This window comes from Lepisma saccharinum, chromosome 16 (genome assembly GCF_977018435.1).
Source record: "Lepisma saccharinum chromosome 16, izLepSacc3.1, whole genome shotgun sequence".
NCBI classification, from domain to species: domain Eukaryota; kingdom Metazoa; phylum Arthropoda; class Insecta; order Zygentoma; family Lepismatidae; genus Lepisma; species Lepisma saccharinum.
The window spans coordinates 20,442,682-20,450,262 of NC_139244.1; positions in this window are offsets into that span (position 1 = coordinate 20,442,682).

Consider the following 7,581-nt stretch of genomic DNA (forward strand, 5'->3'; position numbering starts at 1 on the left):
TGATATATGATTGGATTTTTAAAATACTTACATGTATTCCCAGATCTCCGCGTTGGTGATCTGAGGTCTGAATTTTCTCCTGATCTGTCCCCGCAAAGAGCGGCTCTGGGGTTTAAACAGACTCAAATTAATGGGTACCTGGGGGGGGGGGGCACTCTCCGAGGTAAAGGCGGCCGGAGAGCGGTGCTGATCACATCACCTCCGAAATGGCCGAGATCAAGAATGTGTGTGGCCCTACCACCACATGCTCTAAATGTGCCTTGATGACATGCTGCTATATGTACAATGAACTTTACCTTTGCATGTAATATTCTTTTTCGTATAATGCTATCTTGCATAAAATGGAAACAAGCGTGTTTCAGACATGATTGACCGAAGATAGTATTTTTATTGGCCTTAATTTCCAAAAAAATGTTGTTCGCCACTTGGTACGGTTACCGACAAAGTTAATAAATTCGAAGTTCTGCACTCACATTAGGTGCAAAATCATGACCCTTTATCAGTCTCCTCTGGTGTAATTGTTTTATAGCCGAAAACACTTTTAGTTCATCTTTTAATTCAGTAGCCTTCATGTGTTAACATTCCGAGAGTTTTCCACACTTTTCAAAAAAAATATCAGATGGCATGTCTTTATGCTTACTAATATCATAACATAAATTGAAAAATTCACTATGATGTTTAAGCTGCTCAAATCTTTCTCTTCGAGTTAAAATAATCGTCTAGGACCTGGTAATAAAAATCAACTTTGTACCGTTTTTGTGGATCTTCAACAGTGAAACTGCTTCTTCTTTCGATTTCGGACCTGTACAGTGTTACCTATCTTTGGATCATCTATATCTAAATTCGATGCCAATTCTTTCTCATTAAACGGGACTCACAGGTCGCCGACCCCCGACGCCTCCACGAGTGGAGGGAGGGAGGCCCTGCCAGGCTGCCAATTGGCGTCTAAGAAATTTTGACATTTTTCATCACTACTGCGTTTTTCAAAGCGCTGATATGTTTGCAAGAAATCATCTAACAGCATCTAACACATCGTAGATTAATGTTTTGAAGACATTTGCTCATTACATTGCGTGGAGTAAAAAGTCATACCAGATAACTATAGCTCTTTTCAGTTGTTACGGCGTGCGCTCTAGAAGCTGGCAGGGGAAGTGGAGAGCGGGGAAACGACCTATCCAGCGCAACGAGACAGGCCGGTTAGAGAGAGACTGCAGCGTTGCCAGAGTAGCGGGAAAGGCGAGTTGAAATCGAAAGAACCATGAAATACAGACATCCCATTGTTCGCGTATGGCCTGAGAATGCGTATTATCCCCATCTTGTGGTCAGTAGAATACCGATAAGTGTATGATATCAAGTGTATACGTTGTAGGAATTCTTTCCAACTGTACCGAATGGTAGCTAGCATTGTCCATTACAATCATTGCGTCTTTGATGTTCCTTTCGTCAAGCGTATCTAAAAACTGCAAAAACCACTGAAAACTAATTTACATTCCTGTAGAAAACCAGTGTGACTGTAACCTACGTGACAAACAATAATGCGCCGACCTTTACCCACGGGCACTTTTAAACTCCCTGTACCCTCTTTATTTTGCCAGATTTTCGTTGGAGCGTAATTCTGATGTATGTACGTTTCATCTAAATGAAATACCTATATAGGGCAAAGGTTCCTTATTTTTTAGAAGATGCATTTTTCGCAAAAACGTTACTCTGGCTGTAACTATATCGGCTCTCTCCATCAGAAATCGTCTACCGTCATTGCTCTTTTTGTACTTGAACCCCATATGCTTCAGTATCCTCCACAACGACGAACCTCCCCACTGAAAGCTTATTTGTGTATGCAAATCAACGAAAACTTGTTCAGTGTTGGATATTCACCCTTTACATAATAACCGAGGATAATTCTTCTTGTTATATCTTTATCGCAACCGTCGATTGCCTTTGTGATACTGTTCCTTTTGATTCGTTTGCGCGGTGATTCAAATGACGCGGAACCCGACGCCTCAAGACTGTCTTTGCCTTCCCTCACAATATGCTGCACAGTTCGCGTCACAATGGACCAGCGAGAGTACAAATAAACGTCACATCACATGTCACATACACGTTTATCAAAGAAACAATTCAGTTAGGCAATACACAACGCGACAACAATTACTCCCACGTATGTTATTCCTACATTCCGCTCATAACAAACAGGAATCAACACTGGGACAAAAGACCATCTGCAACGCGGTGAATTGGCAACACAGCAACGTGCAGAACGAAGTTAGCGCTGCAGCTTCCTCCCGCAACTGCGTAACTCTCGGCTCCACCGCTAGGTGGTCTGTTCTCTGGTTGGTCAGCGGCATGTTCCCCGCTCCCCACTTCCCCTGCCAGCTTCTAGAACGCACGACGTAAGAACTGAAAAGAGCTATAGTGAGCAAAGGAATGTAAAGCCATGCAACTAGTTTGCAATACACTGAGCTTCATGTGCGACCATTTGGACAGTTTTATTGTCCCAGCTTATTCGAAGGAGCGCATCATAGACCTCTGAGTTAAGGCATAGAATCTGCTTTCCCACCTTGTGGCACTCAGTGGTTTTAAAGTGAGACTACTGATATGTTCCTTCAAAACGGTGGGTTGGTATATATTAACTTCCAAGTTATATAATATAATATTATAACTTTCAAGTTTTCAAAAGACTTATATTTTTCTACTCTTTAAATTTTGCCGCTCTGGGAGGTGGCACGGTTCGACCCCCCCCCCCTTCCGCCGGCCTGGACCCAGAGGCCTGCACAAGACCTGGAGCAGACCCGTTCGCGAGACATCGCTCCTGAAATGCCATGCAACCTGCGCAACACCCTCGCTTGAGCAGCTTGTCTGACCACCTACCCAGATCGTTCCTGGCAGGCATTGTAGACCCGCCGGGTACCCGCAGTCTTACGATACCTAGTAGGTCTCAGTTCGTTCTTTCCATCAACTGCAGACCCCTCCCTCTGCATGACGTAGTTGCTTCGAGTAGAAACTGCACCGCGCCCACACCGTTCTGCGGTGTTGCCAACTGCAATAGATTTTCACTACTTAAAAAAGGGAACTCAAAGCTTCGTAAGCCACATCACCAATGAAATGAGATTTACGAATGTTGCTACCCCCCCACACACACATTGAAATAGGTTTTCCGTGGCACAGGATCCATAAGTATATGTCGTAAACAACCAATATACGTATATATAGTGATATAGGGCAGGACTGAAACATGTCACGTTCGACACCGAGGTCGCGAGTCGAACAACACACTGTTCTACTGCGAACACCAGGGCCGTAGCCAGCCAGGGGCATTGCCGTTACCCTCGTTTGGGGAGGGGGGTTTCAAGTACTTGGATAAACGTACCAACAACAACAATCACAATAATAGTAATAAAGTAGCATGAAAGGCATTATTATCCTCATAAATCACGCAAAAAGGGCACGCAAAGAGGGGGTAGAAGTCCGTTCTCACGTATTTGTGTTGAAACAGAGGATTAGAAATATTTTTTTTCAACACGTCAATTTCACATTAGCTAATAATGGAAAACAAGCACACAAACTGTTTTTGAAAGAAAGAAAGTGCATGATAAATGCATTCCGAATGTACATACATATGGCATGTAAAATTTCCATCTACAATATTTTCTTTTCACATGGAGCGACGTATTACATAATCAATTCATCCAACTCGTAACAAACCAACATTAATAGCAAATAATATCACGGGCCGCCATAGCATTCTCTGTTTTAAAACTTTTCTCACTTAGATCGTTCGGCGCTCAGGGCCGACTCCCGCTACCCCTTTGCTACGGCATTGAACTTGATGAGACTGTATAATATTTTATAACATATTTCTACTTTCGTAAAATTTGAAATCAAGGGGTTGCAATTACCCCTCCATCCCCCCCCCCTTGCAGGTGCCGTTGGCCGTCTGGAATGAAAATGCAAGAAACATATGAAAATTAATTCCATCTTGAGTACCCTTTAGCCCTGCTACTCTTAAATTCTGCTAGCCTGTTTTTACTTGTACTTTAATGTTTGACCCCCATCCTGACCCCTCCGCTAGACTTAATTTCCGTCCAAGGTTGTGAGCAATGCACCCTGCCCCCTCTGGTTGCGCCACTGCGTGCCTGGTTAAGGCACCATGCAATGAAAAACGATTAGTTTTCAGTGAGGAGATTTTTGTTTGCTCGATCATTCATTTAGATAAATGAAGCTGTAATACTGCGTGCATTTCCTGGCAATAAGATAAAAACTGCTTATGCTGAACTGAAATTGCCAAGTATATAAATTCTCCTTGGAGGAGAGAGCTCCTCCTAGGACTTCGTAGGATTTAGGAGCTACGTAAGTAGGCAACACTGGCTGTAGCTGTCCATGGCCGTGTCCGGATTGGCAAGCGCTCCCTTCCGTTTTTTCCCGTTGCTCTCGCGTGCCGTCGAAGTGACGTCCAAGTCGTCCGAATCTACATGTCCCCTTGTAGTACGGTTGTCACTTTTCTCGCTAGGTGTCAGTCCGAACTTCACCCACCGCGCTCTGGCGCGCAGGCGCATCGCACGGAAGCAGAAGGCAGACGCCAAACAAACATGACAATGATTTCCACCTATTTACTACTCATATTAAAAATGTAACACGCTATTTCATCATTTACAATTTTTCTACATTTAGTATTATTGATAAAATGTTAAAGTATAACTGAGTTTTACATCCTCTAATCAGTATATGTTGCCTGTACAAAGTGAAAATTAGAATATGGCTGCCAAGCGCAGCGTCACAGCGAGTTCAAGCGTGCATCTGTCGCGCCTCTCTGCTCTTCCCTCCGACTCCACGTCTGTCGCGAATTCGGACAACGGAGTTTGGCTGAGTCCCCGGATGGAACGGTGCTCTAGGTGACATCTGCTGCCGATTCGGACGCGGCCCAAGTGGTGATGAAACACCTGGAGCGACACGCTGCCGGAGGGCTGTTTCCTTCCAGCAGGTTTTGCAGGCGCCCGGGTCATGTTGAACGCCCAGTTACCTTGTAAGCGCAGAGCGCCTTGAAGAACAAGAACCCGGGTAAAGACGCAAGTCGACTCGTTGCCGTGGGCAGGCGAGCAGGTATACCTGTCCTCGCGGGCAAGCGGGCAGTGGGTAGGTAAAAGGCAGACTATGCAGCCCTCTAGGCTGGACCTTCTTTTGCAAATCCGCTAAATGCCGCGACATAACTGTCGACCCTTCATACGTTTGAGCAATAATAAATTTATCCTCCAGTTTCTACTTATTGACAATTTTTACATGAACAAATAACCCGTCAGATATACAATCGGCATTCACATCAGTAAAACCAATAAACCCTCCTCCTTATGCACAGATCTCAAGACAGTTGGCAATTGGGACCTACTGTTAACATTAAATGGTTTGTCTAAGACAATTGAAAGAAAGTCTGATATTTCAGTTTATTTTTTTAAAAAATCACTCACGACATCACTAATTACGTGTATTAGATGAAGATCATTGTATTGCATGCTTTACAATGATGGAAATAGCACTCGGGAAAATTTTATTCCTGATGACGTCAGAGAAACCCTGCCGTAAACATGGGAGCTGAAAAAAAAGGCCTTCTATGACCAGACCTTCAAGCGGTCGTCGGGTGTCTTCCGAGCAGGTAGAGAGATTAGAAAATTTTCTGCGACGACCTGGGCCAGCGAACACCATTGCCTTCAATAGGAATAGCTGTTTCATGGTGTCGCTTGGCTTCTTTCGCACAAACAGGAAAAAATAATTGGACTTTTTTTAACTTCTTTTCTAAAATATTTAAAATGCAGTATTTTTATTAATGTGGTAAGTCATCGCCCATTTCCCGATAACCGGACGCCTCGCCTCTGTGTAGTATGCTGTGGCAGACACTTCATATACTAGGGGTAACGTGCGCTTCCTCTAATTAGGGGGTGGGTGGTCAGTTGTATTGAATATTTTTGTCGCATAGCGTGAAAAGATAAAGTGTCATAATATAGAACATACACGTACTTGGTATATGAAGAGGTGAATGGGTGTTTTGTAGTTCCCGCTACCTCTCTTTCGAAGGAAGTGTTCGCCACTGGAGGATGGATTGCCTCTCACCCCCCCCCCCACCCGGCCAGATACCATGTTCTTTATACTTGATATTACTAGTGTTTTCAGAACCACTAACTACTTTTATCATGGGCCGCCACTATTAAGTGGCGTCATATCGTCATATGAGGAAGCCTGTTGTGCGTAGAAGCAACTTATGTATCATTAGTCATTACTGAGTCACAAAGGGGTTCTGTGTGATATGGGTGTTGTGTTGTGTTGGTTCACGTGAAGTATCCCTGACAGTGTGTAAGGGAACATTTATTTATGCCACGAAGGAAAATGTAATTTGCTTATGATAACAAAGACGTGTACCAATGTGAGTGGGTTTACTCCTCCAGTAACAAGACGATTCCGATGAATTCACTTAAAACGTCAAGGTCAACCTGATCTTGTTCCTGAGCTATCGGCAGATAAAATGTTTACAAACCACATACAAAGAGTCTGCAGTAACTTTTGACAGGCTGGCAATGTTACCAGATCAAACTGTTATCACAAATTATCGCAGCATGTTATAAGTGTTTAGTGACCTTGATAGGAAGATAAATGTTGTAAGAGTAAGAATCACAGAAATTTTCTTGCTTGGTCTCTGTCAACCTATGTAATTACCTAAGAGTCACACGCGTGTCACTAGGTGGCAATAGCCATGTTCACATCATGGGTTTGTCATCTGTAGTACGCGATAAAGAATGAAAACGAGACAGAATCTGCAAAGACAAGACGAGACCGAGGGTACTTGTGCGTGTGTGTGTTTCCTCTTGGTAAGTTATCCGGTTTCATCACGGTAAAAACTGACCTTCACTCCCTTCACGAGAAAGAACAAGATGTTAACAGCCTAATCTGAGGTAATCTCAGGCGTGGTGCAAACATAGGACAATCGATGAAATATCATGAGCATCTACACTACATAATTGATTGAATTAGATTATCTCATGTTGCTATTCTGCCACTTTCCGATAATCGCGACAATGATGAGTGACTATCTCATGAAATTGATTAAGGAACATTCACAAAGGACAGCCATGCCTAGGCTGCGATTCGAATCCGGAACCCCTGGCGAACACTAACCTATATACGTATTTCCTATCAATCAACACTAAACACAACTTCCAAGTTCGATATATTTACACTTACACAGAAAAACACTGAAACCAGTAATAACAATATTAATATTGAATAACCTTCATTCAATTACATTTGTCAAAATTCCACGAAACACAAAGTATACTTTTATTATTATTGTTATTTACTTTTACTTGGGATTACCGCTAAGCAGTTTTTCCCATATCTAACACAAAGTATGCAGGTATACATATTTGAATCAGTTTTCATGCTTCTTCTTATTTTATTGGCTTACACCGCTTTTAAGTGATTTCTAGCCAAAGGTGCATTCTTTTCACAAGCACAGTAATCTGTATGCTTATTCACTTTCCTCAAGAAATTATATAAAAGTGTATATATTGTATATAAAATATTTATTGGTTGTGGACA